General features: G+C 41.7%; 1 protein-coding gene across 1 annotated transcript in view; it reads left to right on the plus strand.

Moving 5' to 3' along the window:
- Positions 1-3,098: 3,098 nt before the first annotated feature.
- Positions 3,099-17,917, plus strand: part of CLSTN2 (calsyntenin 2) — a 339,779-nt gene continuing 324,960 nt past the window's right edge. Inside the window, exon 1 of the mRNA XM_084847086.1 lies at positions 3,099-3,188. The gene's annotated coding sequence lies outside the window, so the exon portion shown is untranslated. The remainder of the gene's footprint in view (positions 3,189-17,917) is intronic.

The raw sequence follows: 17,917 nt of genomic DNA on the forward strand, positions 1-17,917 counted from the left end.
AGTGAGAGAGCGCAGGAAGCAGACTTGCTGGATGCGCGACACTGGCGCAGAAAGGAGGCGTAGTGCCTGGTTGGCGCACAAACAACGGTTGCGCCCAGAGGATCCAAGGGAAAAGGGGAGGGACTCCCTAGCCCATAAGTTCAGAGTCTGCCAGTGATTCTCCTTCAAACAGGGACCAACTGTTCCAACTTAGGGCATAGGTACTCTGCTGCTCATATCTAGTTGCTAACAGTAGAGTTGTTAAGTTGTAAAAGAGGAATAAAGCTTTGAAAAGAATCCCTTTGTCTGTGTCTGGACTTGGCTACTGGATTAGACTGAGAGAGGCCTCCAAGGAGCCCTTGACAATCCTGGATTGTTGGGAATTTCTCGTGGTTGCTGACTGGTGAGAGTACACCGCACATATTTAGACGGGTCGCCACAATTAATGCTGCAGATTCAACTGGGGACCTTCTGCATGAAAATCGTATTTTCTGCCGCTGAGCTGTAGTCCTTCTGCATCCTGGCACTGGCACTAGTTGCTGGGTCTAAGTTCTGATCATCTTACTCAAGGATACTCAGGATGTGCTTAGATTAAATGTGTCATTCATTCATTCATTCATTCATTCATTCATTCATTCAATTCCTACACTGCTCAATAGCTGAAGCTCTCCCATTTGTTTTGGTTTGTGAGACACCGTGGAAATTATTTAACTGTTAGGGTGGGATATAAAAATATAAAATGAATACATTTACTTTCACATTAGAAAACTTTGCTGTATGGCTCGCTTTCAGTCTTGCTGCTCTATAGCAGTGTCAGGGTGGACACTGAGCCCACAGAACCTCAGAGCAGTTCTGATTCTGAGGAGGAACAACCTCCGTGGGAGAGGAGCACGCTCATCCCTCGCAGGCCCGGCAGCTGGCAGAGATTCCTCCTGCCCGCATTCCAGACATAGATAGCGGTCCTGGGAGTGAAAGAGCGTGGGAGGAGGGCTGGCTGGATGCTCGACGCAGACGCAAAGAGCGACGAGCTATGGGGGGCGCGGAAAGGAGGTGCAGCGCCCATTTGGTGCGCAAGCAACGGTCGCATCCAGAGGACCCAAGGGAAAAGGGGAGGGACTCTCCCTAGCCCATAAGTTCACAGTCTGCAAGTGATTCTCGTTCAAACAGGGACCAACTGTTTCCAAACTGGGGCATAGGTTACTCTGCTGTTCATAGCTTAGTTGCTGGTGATAGAGTTATTAAACTGTAAAAGGAATAAAGCCTTGAAAAGAATCCTTTGTGTCTGGAGTTGGCTACTGGAGTAGACTGAAAGACGCCGGCTAGGACCCCCTGACAAGCAGCTCTAACTACTATAATATCTATGATTGCATCTACAGCATCTATTTAAAAGATTTAACAAATGAAAGAAGTTGAGAAGTTGTGACTTGAGGGTGTATTTATGGGATGCGGATCTAGATTCAATGCTGGCTCCAGGTTCTCTGGGGCCCTTGGGCTCAATGGGCCCCCTCCCTCAGTGAATCTACCATCTCACCGCTATTGTCACAGCTGCTATTGCTCCTCCTTATCCCGCTTCTAATAATTGCTACCACTTGCTTACTGGAAAGGCAGAGAGCCAGTGAGCAAGTAGGCAGTAACATCTACAGCTCCTCCTTCACACAGCAACCATTGTCTGGGCCAGACCAAGTGGCAGGTGAACAAGCAGGTTGCAGTGGTGAAGAAAAGAAGCAACTCAAGTGGGCAATTTGGCAGGTGCCCAACCATGTCTATCTTTGACACCAGCCCTGTCTGGATTAGTAATACTATGCCATCTCTGGATTGTGCCATATCTGGGTTAGTAAGATTATGCTGTAACAGATTGCATGATACTATACATTTGGTGTTTTTAAACAGGTTTTTAAGTAGCAGAGCTAGGAAAAGACCACTATTTGAAACTTTGTATATCCTCTGCTAGACAGGTTGTGGCAGTACTGGCCTACATAGATCATTGGTCCAATTTGGTATAAGGTAGCTCCTTATATCATTGTATTCTGGCAGACTTGAGTGCATGCCACTCTCAATGGAATGTTTATGGTTAAGTTATTGTCTCTGGTTCAACAAGGCAGGCAGGCTTAAAAAAAACCGCAAAGCACCTTGCAAATTTTGTTTACAAAAGGTGTTCTATAAATTATAAATAGTGTGACTTTTTAACATTTTGTGCCCTATATTACTTCTGCAGTCATATTTATCCCCCTCATTGTTTGTTTACTATATGGGTCGAGATTACATGATAATTTTACTATAGTGCCCCACATTACCATCTTTTGGGAAGTAGAAATTCATCACCTCTGCTACTGCTCCTTATGTATTTTAATATTCCTTCTGTCTAAATGAAAATTTTCCACCTGAGAAGTAACAACTTAAAAGTTTACTTTTGATGTCACAGATTTTATTTATTGTCTTAGGTCACCTCTGGAGGCCCTCCTCTGGGTCCAGGCAGGTGGCTACAAGATGGAGGGATTTCTTGGTTGGGGTGCCATGCGTTTGTAACACCCTCCCCAAGGAGGCTTGCCTGGTGTCCACACAGTTAACTTTTCGGCATCTGGTGAAGACGTTCCTCTTCTCTCAGGCATTTTAGATTCTAGATGTTACAGTTTAGATTTGTCCATAGAGTACTTGAATGGCAGCTTTTATATATGTTATATTGTATTTCCCACTGTTGGTGGGTCTGTTGGAAGAGGCACATCAAATCCCTCTTGTTCCATTGCTTCCATAGATCATGTGACCACAAACTCTTGCTGAAACTTAAATTTATTATTCAAAAGGTGTCAGGTTATATCACTGACAGCCCACATAAAACAAAATATAAACTCCCAAGCCAGGGAACTGCTACAGCAAAATTCCTCCCAGTAACGTCCTTCTAATGTTGTGTGTTTTGGCTTGCAGGCAGATAAGCTCCTCTGTTCTCGCTGTCTTCCAAGGCTGCTAGGGAAAGTAGCTCTGAAGACAGGAGTTATTTTGCCTTGCCCTCCCCCGGGAATTGTTCCTCAAGACAGGATTTTCTAAACACACTCTCACACCTCCACTGCGGACCCAGATAAGCAGTTTCCACCAGATAAGGGCTGGGAATGCCTATGCCTTCCACCCCATAGTTTACCCAATCTGGAGCTAAGTCAGCTCTTCTGCTAAGTCTCCCATCACCTTCAGCCTTGGGCTTCGTTTCTTCCTGCCAGGTCAGTGCATGGTTTTCCACCCCTTTCCCTTCTCTGTCTTTACAGTCCGTGCTGGCTCTTATTCCTCTTCCTACCGCTCTAACAGCTGAAGGAATTAGGCTAGGGGTTGAAACACCTCCTTCATCTGGTCTTTGTCCCCTCCCTCGGCTTGCCTGCAGTCTTTGTCCTCCCAAGTCGTTTTGCTTTCTCTTCCTCCTCCAAATTCTCAGCGTCTTGTCAGCCTTCAGTCACTGTTTGTCTCTGACTTGCTTCCTCTGTCTTTTCTCTGTCCTCCCCCCTTTGTCTAAATGCTGCCTCATTAAGTACGCTCTCCTGGTGCATCCCCACCCCCCAGGATTCTGGCCAGCTGAGCAGTGTCTTCCTGCTACTTCCGAGATGCGCTGCATAGTAGCAACAACTGTTTGCCTGGTCTCCCCCACTTGCTGCTACTCCCAAACAGCCTGTTGACTGTTCCAGTTGCTGCTTTGGCTGAGAGGTGAGTGGCCTTGGGAGTGAAACAGCTGCAGTGGGGTCTCCTAGAGTATGCCTCGGTGATCCCTGATAAGTCATCACATCCATGCCTTTGTTTCTATATTTTATATTTTGCTTTCGGTGCTATTGTAGTTTCCTGTGTGTTGTTTTTATTGTGTACTGTTTTTTTATCATATAATATGTCCAGAGAACATTTTGTTATTGGGTGGACCAAAAATATAAATAAATAAGTCCTTAATGTTCAAGGTAGCAAAACCTTGCTATCTATGTTAGCCTTCTAATACTTGTTTGACACAGTCAAGTTTTGTATCCCTTTGAAGTACCACCGTTTCCATTTTTGTGAATGAAATAGTTTTCATTTACACAGAACAGAGCTGGAATGAGATGACTGCTTTATATCTATTGAAACTATTGTATGCTTCAGTGAATAACTAGGCTCATGATTCAGACCTTACCTGTGAGTCTTGGGTTTGATGCCAGCCCAGCCAATAGGGAAGGGGTCACCTCAAGACCACATATCAATGAACTGTACACATTTGGAATTTTCTCTGTATCTCCAAAACATTACCAATAAAAAGTATGAATATATAACTAAGAAATGTGTCCACTGCCAGTGCCCGCTGTTACTAAAAAGAACTTTTAAAAATCCAAAGTGAGTATCTTCAAGATGATTCACTTTCTTTAAAAACTGAGGTCTTGTTCAAATGAAATTAGAAAAAATCACTCCAAACTTGTTTAGCCTTGTTGGACTTCTGAGGAGCTTTGCCATCCGGGCTAAGCATGAATATCTATAATTCCTGTCTGGTCCATCTACTGCCTTCTTGCTTCCTCAGTGACCCAGAAGCAGCCCAGATAGCTGCTTTCCTGCTGCTGCTTGAGCACTGTAGCACCCCCTTCCAGCTTCTCTCCAGTCTCTTATCAGAGATAAGATCTGAGAGGTTGGAGATAAGAAAGGGAGGAGACGTGCCACCATGGGGGGAGGGGGGACATAGGGATCTGGTGGGATACTGGAAATGGCATGGAGGGCTGCACTTTTTGACTTCTGATCTACAGAGTCATGTCCAGGTGAGGTAGTGAAGCTAGACAGATGTGGCAGCTTGAATTTTGGAGTCTCTGAGGCATCTTTAGAATTTTCCACTGTTTTGTTGACAGTCCCATCATAGTTGTAACAATGATTGTAGAGGAGGTCTTGGATTTCCACAAGAGAAAACTTTGAGGGTCCTCCATAGTAGAAAAGACATTGGAGAATCGGAGTAATCATGGTAGTCCTAAGACACTTAGTTAAGAATAGAATCCTAAACTGAATGGAAAGGATGTTTCCAATCTGGGTTATAAAAGAACAGAATTGTATACAATGCAACTGTAAAAAAAAATGTTTGGGCAGAAGTAAATAAAAAAATGCAATTGAAATTTGAAATTGAAAAGCCCCAAGGTCTTCTGTTTTTCTTAACAGGAAAAATGATCTGGTCCTTGATCATTTTCATTTCCCTCATCTCTATCTTACCTAGTTTTACAATATTTTTGTGAGATCAGGGGCAGTATCTCACTTCAAGTGCCATTTCTTTGGGAGAAAAGTGGGGTATAAATCAAATAAATAAATAAATAAATATCCAGTGTTGTGCACATGCTACTGGGACCCACCACTAGTGCGACGGGAAGCCAGTGGCTCCTGAGGAGTCACAAAGAGTGGTAATGTTATTTTCCAGAATGGGGCAGGACAGCAGAGCTTGCAGCAGGGACTTCTTCTAACCTATTGTATTGGCCGCAGGAGCGTAGCCAAGTCACCTGTAGTGGTGGAGGGGTCTAGAGACCCATAATGCTTGCTTAAGTTCATTATTGTTGCAATTCCCTTGCTAGTAAGCCTCTGAGCATGTGCAGATGATTCAAAAGGCTGATAGTGCAGGCTAGCACATTCCATACTAATGAGTGAGAGTGTTATCAAGCACTCTGCCTGGGAAGCAAAGTTTTTTACAGATGGCTGTGTTGAGAACCAAGTGCTGTTAGTTTATGCTGGGAATGAACGCTAGGGGGTGCTTGCTGCTTTATTGCTAAACATGTATTATATAAAACCCTTTGTACCCCATGGCTCTGGGTTCAGAGAAGCTGTCTGATCCAACAATTGGGTACACCTGTACGCTGTAAGTACTCAATAAAGTCTCCTTGTAAGTAAACCTTTGAATCTGATTTATCACTATCTTGGCACCTCTAACCTAAGAGTTCAATGCCTACTGCTAGGGCAACACACCTGTCCTGTTCTGAAAACAAGTATTTTTGCTTGTTTTCAGGGTTGCTTTCAGAAATGTCAGTTCCTGTTGCTCTAGTTCTTGTCCCACATGCACAACAGAACTAGCTTCAGCAGAGCGGCAGAATTGGATACTGCCTCAAAAGTGACTGAAAATGACACTTTATTCTTAACAGAAATGTAACACATGACTATAACATCATTAGGGTACGTGCTCTTTTATTTTCAGTCTCATTCCTAACAAACCCTTGTTATTCATTGAGCCTTTCTCTATCTCCTGTCAGGGGTGTTTCTGAGTGCAGAGAGTGGGATAGCAGTTCAGATTCTGAAGGAGAACCATCTGACATGGGGGAGGTGTGTTCCCAGGCTAGTCCAGATATGAGTAGGCCTGCTTCTCAAGTTACAAACGTACAGATGGCTGAGCTTGAGAACCCTCCTCACTACCCCCACCCGTAAGAGGCAGCAAACAGGGGATTGACCTAATAGATGCCAGGCATGGGTGCAGAGCAAAGAGAGAGAATGCAGGGGTGGAACTTAGATGGTCCACCCAATTGGCCTTGTGTGAGAGGCTGCGCTTAGAGGCCTCATGCAAAGAGAGGTACCTCCCCCCCTTAAGTTAGGCTAGTGAGACTGCCTCCCTCTTCAAATGGTGGGCAACTCTCATAAATTCCATTTGGATCCCCTGAAAGCATTCCTTGTAGATGGAGAGTTTGTCTGAGAATTTGCATCTGTATGACCCTGTGAAGTAATGGATTAAAAGCTGCAGAGTGAAGCCTTTCGTCTATGTATGTTTGGGCATTTGAAGGGAAGTGGGGGCTAAGGGAATCGTAACATCACCCCATACTTCTTGTTTTGTTTGTTGATAAACAATATGCTTCATTATTGTATATGGAATGAAAATTATTCAGGAAGTTTTTCTGTAACAATTAGAACAAATTGTTAGCTGCATGGCAGTAAAAGCAATGTGCCTCTTGGTATATTTGTGCACAGGCATTTAATCAAAAAGATCTACACAGGAAAACTATATTTCAAGTAGGTATTAACAATTTCTGCATTGTTGAAAAGGTGATTTAATGGTGTAGTAGAACACTTGAGTTTGCATAATCCAAAAGTGAACACATCTGATTACTTTGTCCAAATACAAGTATTCAAAAATTACTGTTTTGCCTTGATATACTTCATAGTAATTAAGCAGCAGCGCTAATAAGAACATTATTTTCTTGCAACCAAAAGCCAAAGGAAATATGAACAACTTTTAGACCGTGGGGTGGGGGAAGGAAACTCTTAACTCTTTTTTTCTCCCTGCCATGGTCCTGATAAAAATTGCTTCTCTGAAGCTGCTGTTTACATTTCAAGGGAAGCCTCTATTGGAACCAATTGGAGCATCCCTTCCATGACAGGAAGAGAGAGAGAGAGTAAAATACCCCACTCACCTCCCACAGTCCCTAGGCAACTCAGAATTCCCTGTGGCTGCTACTATTTACATAACAAAAATGTGTAGGCTAATTACATGCATGGAATTAGGTGTAATTTGGCCCCAAGTAGGTATGTACGGACTGTGTAAAATCTGCTCTGTCTGTGTTTCATGAATTTTCAGGTGCCTTTTGTTCCATTGTCCGCTCACAGATGGACGCAATTTTTTTCCTGTCATGTGAAAAAATATGGACATAATTATGCAAGAGGTTTCATAACAACTTACATAATTTACCTTAGTACGTAACATTTAACATACTGTCCCCCATTCCATTTAACTTTTCTTCAGCAGAAACTTGCATATTTTCCTACAAGTAAATATGCATACATTTCAGGAAAGCAAAAAAAAACCAAAAAAATCACGAAGTCCACGGACTCTGTGTGGCCTGAGGGGGTTGCTCCACAGTGGATTCTGCAGGTCAGATTCTTAGAAATTCAAGCTCATTTTAGTCCATCTCGAATTTCTCCAGCATCCCTAGCCCCAAGTTGGTAGGAAAGCTTTTAACATATAAGAAGCAATTTCATTCCATTCTATGAAATGCGCCAAAGGAGATATATATATATATATATATATATATATATATATATATATATATATATATAATTATGCAGTGAAAAACATATGGTACTGCTTACCTTCAAATGCTATCCCTCTAATTAATGCAACCATTAAAAAGAGACAATATTGAAATCTTAGACAGTAATTGTTAAAATCCTAATTATAGCAGTTTTAACAGCAGCAGTGTGGTAATACTCTTTTATTATTAGTTTCACATTCAAGGATCAATTAATTCACTTTCAAGGCATTTACACAGTAATTTCTATGCAAAGTATTGCAGAGTGCACACGTATAATGGATAATGAGATAGTTATAAGCAAGTACACCAAGTCATTATACCTTATAAAAGGCATACAGCATTTCTATTTTTAAAAAGGGTACATGTTGGACATATTGGGACCTTCAAATTAGGTAACTTGTCCTATTCATAAATGGAAGATGTAGAAAATAAAGATGAGGTTGTTCCTAGGGAATGTCTAGGTCATAAGGATAATGCCTTTTCAACTCTGTGCTCTTGGCACAGTCATGAATTCTTTCCCTCCCTTTTTCCAGTCCTCTGTGTGTGTGTTCGATTAAATTTAAGCATTTTGATAAGCAGGTTTGATGCCATGGAAGATATGAATTTGGATTATATTTTAAAATGGGGTGAATGGCCAGGTGTTTGCTAGGAACAATACTAATTGTTTGTGATGTACTTTTCATATATATAATGTTGTGCCTAAGCAAAAATTTCTGAAGAAATGTGATAACTACACCACCACCACCACCACATGGTTGGCTAAATGTCATCCTCATTGCCCTTTGTTCCAATTGTTAGAGAAGAAAATCCTATTTCCTCGGAATAGTTTTTGTCCTGGTATTTCGATACAAATATACATTCTCCTGCATTTGGGAAAGAATCATAGGCTAGTATCCAATGGATACCAATGGGGTGCTTACACCCCCACTGATTCTCCTACACCTTGCTGATTCTATTCCACAAGCAGCTTCCACCATGCTGGCACTGGTGAATTAGTGCTTCCAGGGGCAATCCAAAATGAGCATAAATGCTTATTTCTGGAAGGAGGCTGGTCAGAGAAACTTACATAAGGGAACTCCGCCAACCTGCCTTCTTCCAGAAATGAGTGTTTCTGCTTGTTTTGAGCCTTCCTCTAGGAAGCACTAAATCTCCCTTGCATAAGCACTGGGTCCTGCTTGCACAACGGAATCATAGAATCATAGAATAGTAGGGTTGGAAGGGGCCTACAAGGCCATCAAGTCCAACCCCCTGCTCAATGCAGGAATCCAAGTCAGAGCACCCCTGACAGATGGCTGTCCAGCCTCATCTTGAATGCCACCAGTGTGGAAGAGCCCGCTACCTCCCTAGGTAATTGGTTCCATTGTTGTATTGCTCTAACAGCCAGGAAGTTTTTCCTGATGTTCAGCTGGAATCAGTGGGACCCACTGCTTGCAGAAGGTAATTGGTGGGTGAGGAGGTTCGATACTGCCCATACAAACTCAGATGAAACCTCAGGATATGATGATAACTGACTGACCCATTCTCTGACACTAAGCATACTTAGCATTAGTGAATGAACATGCTTTGCTTTATCATACTACATTTTAGTTATTTTGGATATAGTGATAAACTGGGATGAAAGCTTTCCTGATTGGACCCCTGGGTAGGCAAGGTGAGATATAGCTCGACCTTGGAGAATACAATTTAATTTAGATGAGTGTTGCCATATTCCAGTTACTCAAGTCCAAGCAGTCTCACTTGCACATTCTGCAAATTATTTGCTAATTATGCAGACCATGTGGTGGGTTGGAAAAGGTCAACAAACTCTCCCTGCTCATTTCCCACTCCAAATTACTCCTCTTGAACTTACTTTAGAGGAAGGAAACAGAAATATGAGTTTTCTTAGAAAATGTTACATGTAACATGTTTGTTTGAACCCTCAAAGGCTAAATAATTATATATCATAAGATGTCAGGCAGAGCAATTCTACTGTCCCTTGGAGAGCATCTCAATGACCCTAGGATGGTGTGGATACCTCCCCCCCACACACACACACATTGAGGCTGTAGACACAACTATGACCTTGAGGGAGGGTAATCTGAGGAGGAATTCCCCCTCCCAGCTGCATTAGAAAGCGCTGCTGCAGCTTCTCTCCAGAAGCTTCTGTTGCAACTTCAGAAGAGGGTCAGGTGGGGCGGGGAGGGAGAGATGTGGAACTACTGGATCCACAAGCCTCTCCATCATCCAGCCAACCCACAGCAAGGTAAGTCAGTGTGATGGGCCAAGAGGCCAGTCTATGTTTTTTTTAAGGTGGAACAGGAGGCATTTTCTCCTCCATTAGTCCACCGGCCCAGCTGGCAGAGCTTTGGATGGGTGGCTCAGTTCTCACAGCTCTCCATATAAAGAGTGGCAATCCTGTTGAGTTGTGTCCTAAGGCTGCAATCCTATGCACAATTTCCTGGGAGTCAGCCCCATTGAACACAGTGGGCCTTACTTCGAGTAAATATTTATAGCATTGCACTGTTGGTCTAACTTAGTAACTCTCAATTAATTTACAAAGTCTGTATCCTGTATAATTTGCCCTTCCATTTCTTATGTATGGATATTCTTTATTATATTCCTGTATGTATGCAGTTTGGTCTTTCTTTTTTGGTTAATGTTAACACTTTTAGGAGGCATTTTCATCTCTGACTCTGATACTGATACTACTATAAAAAAAATAACTTCGTATGGGTGCAATCCTATGCATGTTTAGACAGAAAAAGTCCTACAACTCCCAGTATCTCCCAGCCAGTATGACTGGCTGCAGAAAGCTGGAGGTTGTAAGGCTTTTTCTGTCTAAACATGCATAGGATTGTACTCTTAAGATAGTTCTAAACAAACGTTTGTAATATATCTGGTAAATACTATTAGTAGATACAAATAGTGACATTTCCAGAAGTTGTGCAAGAATCCAGAACTTCTCATTCACAACCCATATTCAGCAGTTCATTTGTGCACCTACTTTCTTCTAATGGAGACTTTCCAGTCAATGAATCAAAGAGGCTTCTGTTAATGGAAGAAGAGTTGTACTCACAGAAGGAACATGAGGTATGGGGCCTTTTTTGTGGTGTGACGTGTGAGGAAAATCTGGAATGTTCTCCCATTTGAAAAGTCAGGCTCACTCTTTATGTATCTTCGCTAGAAATTGAAGACACTTGTATTTCAACTGTCTTTTAATGTGTAACACCAAATTTTATTGCTGCCATATTTAATGTGTACCATCTTTTACTCTTGCTACTCTTATGTTTTCTTTTTGCTTTAAGTATTGGCTATATAATATGTTCTTTGTTGTTGCTTTTAGAAATAGTTTGTTAGCGGTGCATGTATTTTAATTATGCCTTAGGTTTTTATGATTATGTTGTATACTACTCTGGGTACTCCCAGTAAAAGAGTTGGATATAAATAATATATTTATCTATTTATAAATTAAATAAAATACTGATTGAAAAAATCATTGTGGCTTGGATCCAGACTAATTCAGTCATGCTTTAATATCAGTAGAATGAATGGGGCAAGTTTATCATGATTAACTTAAGTCCCATTGATTTCAGTGGGACTGAAGCCTGACTAATGTAGACTGATTCATCACAGTGGCTGTACAGGTAACTAGTACAGGCACTGTAGTACTGCTGCACTGTGCTCCAGTAATTCCAGCATCAAACACTCCAACCCCATGACAAGTAGTGTCCTTCCTTCTACTTTGGTCAGTAATATTTGGAAATATCTTCACCATGACTACAGGCAAGTGGTATTTAATAATTCCACTGATTTTAATGTCCCAGGTACTTTAGTCCTATCAACTGAACAACACACCATATTTAATGATCTTCTGTATCTGTGAGTTCAACTTCTGGAAAGTTTTTTTTAAAGGTTTCTCTGGTGATAGTGAAAGATCCCAATATCCCCTTTATTTCTGAATTGTGCAGTGGTGGCATCACCAATCACAGGAAGTGTCAGGAAAGTGACTTTTAGTGTCACTACACATATCAGCATCAGAGACTATAAAGCTTGCCATGTTTTTCTGAATCAGTTATCTTGGGAGATACAAGATGAAGCTACCGTGTTACCAGCACTAGCAAATATGTATTGACAAAAATTCGTGATATATTGAGGGTAAGAGACTGCTATAGAATTATAATGCTTAACATTATTTTTAAAAATTGTGTCCACATTACTGCTTTGTATGAGAGGGATCCAGTGCTGAAATAGCACACTTGCCTCTATTATGGGAGGTCCTTCTATTGAAGAGCACTGTCATTTAGTGCCTAACAAAACGTAGATATGATGTTAAATGTATATAGCATCAGCTGGTCAGGGATTTTCTTCCAATGTAAATAGCAGCTTCAGCTAAGAGGGTGTCTTCCAAGACTGCAGTAGGAGAGGAAAGAACTACTTTCAGGAATAGAGAAAGCTCCATGCCTTCTGTGAGCCCAGGAATTTGTCACACACACACACACACACACACACAGCTGATGCATTAAAAAAAACCCCAAACCCTGCATGTTAAATGCAAAGATCAGTTTGACATTGTATCTAGTTTGTCCCTTAAAGGCAAAGACTAGTGATATTGGAAAGAAGATTTCCATTATAATGGACAGGTGATGTGATAAAGGGTTCCTCTTCTAAGCTTATAAGTAATTATTTGATTATGTGCTACACAATGAAACAAGACTAATAGACAGCTACAATGGTTCATCTGTATGTTTTCTTCTTTGTTTACTTTGCCCCAATATTTATATTTTAGAATTTATTACTGCTCCTGATACATAGCAACTGAACTTGTTGCCATCTTGCACAATATTTTATCATTATATATATATATATATATATATATACACACACACACACACACATATATATATATATATATATATATATAGTAACAGAATGTTAAAAATAGTATGCCTGTTTATACTTACAAAAATTCCGTCCTGTTGTCATTTGATAGTAGGGCAGAGCTACATTGACAAGTGCCTACCTTGTATCTCCCAAGATAATTGACAAAAAAGCCTGGCCAGTTTTATAGTCTCTGTTAAGAATATTAGAAGAGCCATGCTGAATCAGACCAAAAAAATCCATTCACACGTGGTCAACCAGTTGTCAGTGGGAAGCCCACAAGTAGGGCATGAGTGCAATAGTGCCCTCTTGGTCCTGTTCCCCAGCAACTGGTTTACAGAGGCATACTGCCTCCAATACTGGAGGTAATATATAGCCATCATGTTGCTGAGATATGTAGTAATTTTGGGAGGGAATTGTGGTGGATGGGTGTTTTCCCCATTCAGAGTAAGAACACATTGATCCAATTTGGGGAGATCACCCATAATTCAGGAGACATTATTTTCACTCTCAATTTGTTTGCCCCCAATTATGATGTCATGTATCCAGATGTGATTGGCTACATAATGCCATGACATAGTCAGACTCATTATGTGATATCTGAATGGCTGGGAAATTCTAGAAGCTCCAAACCAGAAAGAAATGGCATAAAGCAGCAACTGTGATGGGAAACAATAAATGTGAACAGGAGCAAAGTGGATAAAAAAAGTGTACACTACGGGGTTTTTTTAAAAAAATTTTTATTATATGTATATTGGACTAGGTACATGCCTGCTTAGTAGTACTACAGTACAGGTGGTCTTAAACTACTGGGCCCCTATCAAGGACATTTGCAGGAAATCTTTTGAATCTCCTACTTCTTTCAAAACTGAAGGGATAAAACATCTGGTGCAGCCCTATTAAATAGGCCTTTTGCATAATCCCCTCTTTTACCATAGTATTAACTTACAGGTACACACAATGTTATGTTTACCTCTTAGGAATGCATATTTTTTATCTCAGTTACTTTACTGTGTTCCATAAGAAACTGTTACTTTCATTTTTTTTTAGCAGATCAATGGGTACATTAATTCTTAGAGAAAGACCAAGCCCTTAGTCTGAAGCTAAATTTACCAAGTATTGTTTTAATTAGTTAGGTTCTCCCACATGGCTGCATTTCTATAGGAGAATCAAAGACAGAAAAGCAATTCAGTAGAGCAAAAGCAAATCGTGCAAAACATGCCAATATCCATTTCTTAACCTAGGCATAGTCTGATGGTCAAGAATATAGTTTCCAGCACTGGATTTTAATAATGCAAGTCATCACAAACAATGATCAGGAGGCAGAATTAACAAGTGGATTATTTAACTTCAGAAACTGGTTGTTACTTTAGCACTTCATGAAGTTCAGTTGTTATAATATTTTGGGACAAGCAAATCATGACGTAACTATAATACCATGTGGAGTTGAGAATGCAAGATTATTATTTATAAGGCTACAGGTGCAGGATACAGTTGGAAAGGTACCTCAAGAGCAGGGAGCACTTTAGTATTAATGTAGTGCAGGAACTGCTTTGGGCTTCCCTTCTGCTATATTTAGCTCTTGTATCTGCTGCTTTTAGATTCTTTGTAGATTAAAATGTATTAATGTTCGGATCATGATAAAATATAGAAAGAAAGTATTTTGTTAAAATAGAAGTAAAGTATTTGCGTAAGAAGAAGTTGGGGAAACACATCTGATAAATCTTACCAATGTTCCTTCTATATAACAAAGGGAACATTCTTATCATGTTAAAAAGCTAAGTTCATGATTTGTGTTATACAGAGTCAGAACATCGATTCATCTAGCTCAACTTTCCCTAACCTGGTGCCCTCCAGATATTTTGGACTTCAATTCCCATCAGCACCAGCCAGTATGTCCAGTGGTCAGGAATGCTGGGTGTTGAAGTCCAAAGCATCTGCAGGGGTTACCAGGTTAGGGAAGGCTGTTCTAGCCCAATACTGCCTATTCAGACTGGCAATGGATTGTTGAGATCTCAGGCAAGAGTCCTTCTAGACTTGCTGTTTAAAATCTTGTTTAAGCAGTTCTATGCCAGGGATTCAAACTTGAGATGGATACAAGCAAAACATAAGATTCATGAAGAGTTATGAGCTATGGTTCCTTTCTTTCTATTTCTTATGATCTTCTACTAGAGCCTCAGGAACCATGGGTGGCCCTGGATGTTACCACAGATTGTTCATGGTAGCATCCAGGGCCCAATGAGGGCCCCATTGAAAACCCTCTTTGCCACTGCCAGGTAAATTTTGAAAAGGCAAGCAGAAGGGGCATGGGGAGAATCACGGTGGAAGTTGGAGATAAGGAGGCTATTAGACCCCATGGTGCTCCTAATAACATTATCAGGGAAGCAGTGGGGCTGGGATGCTTATTTGGCTTGAATTCTAAACAGTTTAATTTCGAGCATCCATTGGACACTCAACAGTTTAATTTATTTTAACTGGGCTCATTTTGATTAAAGCTAGGGGAAGTTTGCCCATTGGTGCTGCTGAGGTTCAACTTGTCCTTCTTTTCCTAATTGTACTACAATATTCATAGTTTTAGTGGGCCGCGGTGGCTTAGTGGTTTAAGACGCTGAACTGCAGACTGGAAGGTTGGCAGGTCAGCAGTTCGAGACCCGAGTGCTGCGTGACGGAGTGAGCTCCCGTCTTCAGTTCCAGCTTCTGCCAACCTAGCAGTTGGAAAGCAAGAAATTGCAAGTAGATAAATAGGTACCACCTTGGCGGGAAAGGTAACAGCGTTCCGTGCACCTCGGTGTTCAGTCATGCCGGCCACATGACCACGGAAGCGTCTTCGGACAGCGCTGGCTCTTCGGCTTAGAAATGGGGATGAGCACCGCACCCTAGAGTCGGACACGACTGGTTGGGGACACCTTTACCTTTACTTTTTATTCATAGTTTACTTTCTAATTAGGGCATGGCATAAGTAATGGATGGCCAAAATGGCTCTGGAGCCCAGTGTGGCTCTTTGATAGTTCAAATGTGAATCTTGAGGCAACATTTTGTGGCTTTTAGCATCCCCCACAAGATGCCAATGGACTGGTCAATCTTTGCTCTCTGCATGGGGTAGCCCTTGTGAATAATAAAAAAAGAGGACATGTATAATGAAAAAAGAGGACACAAGAGGACACCTATTAGCATAGAATTTGCATGTGCTAATTTATATGCAACAATGTAAATTTAGAAATAATTGTTTTAATTTAAATAAAAATGCAGTATATCTAACCATGAACACTCAACAGTGGCCACAGGACTGGAAAAGGTCAGTTTACATTCCAATTCCAAAGAAGGGCAATGCCAAAGAGTGTTCAATTGATCTCATTTCACATGCCAGCAAGGTTATGCTCAAAATCCTACAAGCTAGGCTTCAGCAGCATGGGAACCGAGAACTACTGGAAGTACAAGCTGGGTTTCGAAGAGGCAGAGGAACTAGAGATCAAATCGCCAACATTCGCTGGATCATGGAGAAAGCAACAGAATTCCAGAAAAAGGTCTATTTCTGCTTCATTGACTACGCTAAAGCCTTTAATTGTGTGGATCACAACAAACTGTGGCCAATTCTTAAAGAGATGGGAGTACCAGACCACCTTACCTGTCTCTTGAGAAACCTGTATGAGGGTCAAGAAGCAACAGTAAGAACTGGACATGGAACAACCGATTGGTTCAAAATCAGGAAAGGAGTACGACAAGGCTGCATATTGTCGCTCTGCTTATTTAACTTATATGCAGAGTACATCATAAGAAACACCGGGTTGGATGAATCACAGGTCGGAATTAAGATTGCCGGGAGAATTACTAACAACCTCAGATACGCAGACGATACCACACTAATGGCAGAAAGCGAAGAGGATCTAAAGAGCCTCTTGTTGAGGGTGAAAGTGGAGAGTGCAAAAGCTGGTTTGAAACTCAACATTGAAACAACTAAGATCATGGCATCTGGTCCCATCACTTCCTGGCATATAGAAGGAGAAGAAATGGAAGCAGTGACAGACTTTATTTTCTTGGGCTCCAAGATCACCACAGACGGTGGCTGTAGCCATGAAATTAAAAGATGCTTGCTCCTTGGGAGGAAAGTTATGGCAAACCTAGACAGCATAGTAAGAAGCAGAGACATCACCTTGCTGACAAAGGTCCATCTAATCAAAGCTATGGTTTTCCTAGTAGTAACGTATGGCTGTGAGAGCTGGACTATAAGGAAGGCTAAGCGCCGAAGAATTGATGCTTTCGAACTGTGGTGCTGGAGAAGACTCTTACGAGTCCCCTGGACTGCAAGGAGGTCAAATCAGTCCATCCTAAAGGAAATCAACCCTGAGTGCTCATTGGAAGGACAGAGACTGAAGCTGAAGCTCAAATATTTTGGCCACCTAATGCAAAGAGAAAAGTCACTGGAAAAGACCCTGATGCTGGGAAAGACTGAAGGAAAAAGGAGAAGGGGACAGCAGAGGATGAGATGGCTAGATAGCATCACCGATACAATGAATATGGACTTGATCATGCTCTGGGAGAGAGCGCAGGACAGGAAGGCCTGGCATGCTATGGTCCATGGGGTCATGAAGAGTCGGACACGACTTAACGACTGAACAACAACAACAACATATCTAATCATAGTGTGGAAGACTGTGACCGTCATGCCCCACTGGAGGAATCCTCTACAGGCGATGCTCTGGAGGCTCCTGAACCAGATATCCCTGGGGAACAAGATGCTTCAGGGGATCCTGCTGCTGACCAAGAAGGTCCTGGATCCTCAGGAGAAAGGACTTGAAATCGTTTCCCTTGAAAGGTGGAAAGCTCTGCTTCTGAGTCAAAGGGAGATGCTGAGCTACCACCTAGCCCTCAAGAATGCTGGTTCCCGAAAGTACAAGTTCAGACCATGCCCAGGCCAAGGAGTGCCCACTTGCAAAAAAAACGCTCCTCTGAAGCATAAGTAGAACTACAGAAATGACTGTAATGTTGCAGACACTGCCCTTTTAAGGCCCCCATTTGCATAGATAGGATTCTTACAGGAAAAAACGAGCAGCCATTTGAGCGGCAAATGGTGCTTGTTGAGGGAGCAGATGCCCACCTCACAGTTTTTT

Source organism: Heloderma suspectum, chromosome 3, assembly GCF_057233095.1.
Source record: "Heloderma suspectum isolate Gila_16-S chromosome 3, 16-S_ref, whole genome shotgun sequence".
In the NCBI taxonomy this organism is placed as follows: domain Eukaryota; kingdom Metazoa; phylum Chordata; class Lepidosauria; order Squamata; family Helodermatidae; genus Heloderma; species Heloderma suspectum.